Below are 280 nucleotides of genomic sequence, written 5' to 3'. Positions count from 1 at the left end.
AACAATATGTGTATAAGTTTTTGTACGAGAAGTTAACTTGAGCTGTAAGCTTTCACCTAAAGCACAATAAACTGAAAAAAAAAAAATTAGTTTGTCACGACAAGCACTTAAATAGTTCTTGGCACATGGAAAGCAGTATGTAAGTGCTTTACATAGCTCAAGTGATTGACTGCACACAGCCTCGTGATATAAAACCAAACCCACTGCCATCGAGTTGATTTCAACTCAGTGACCCTGTGGGGCAGAGCAAAACTGCCCTATTGGGTTTCCAAGGCCCTGT

Source organism: Elephas maximus, chromosome 10 (assembly GCF_024166365.1).
Source record: "Elephas maximus indicus isolate mEleMax1 chromosome 10, mEleMax1 primary haplotype, whole genome shotgun sequence".
Taxonomy (NCBI): domain Eukaryota; kingdom Metazoa; phylum Chordata; class Mammalia; order Proboscidea; family Elephantidae; genus Elephas; species Elephas maximus.
This window is presented reverse-complemented; position numbering follows the sequence as displayed.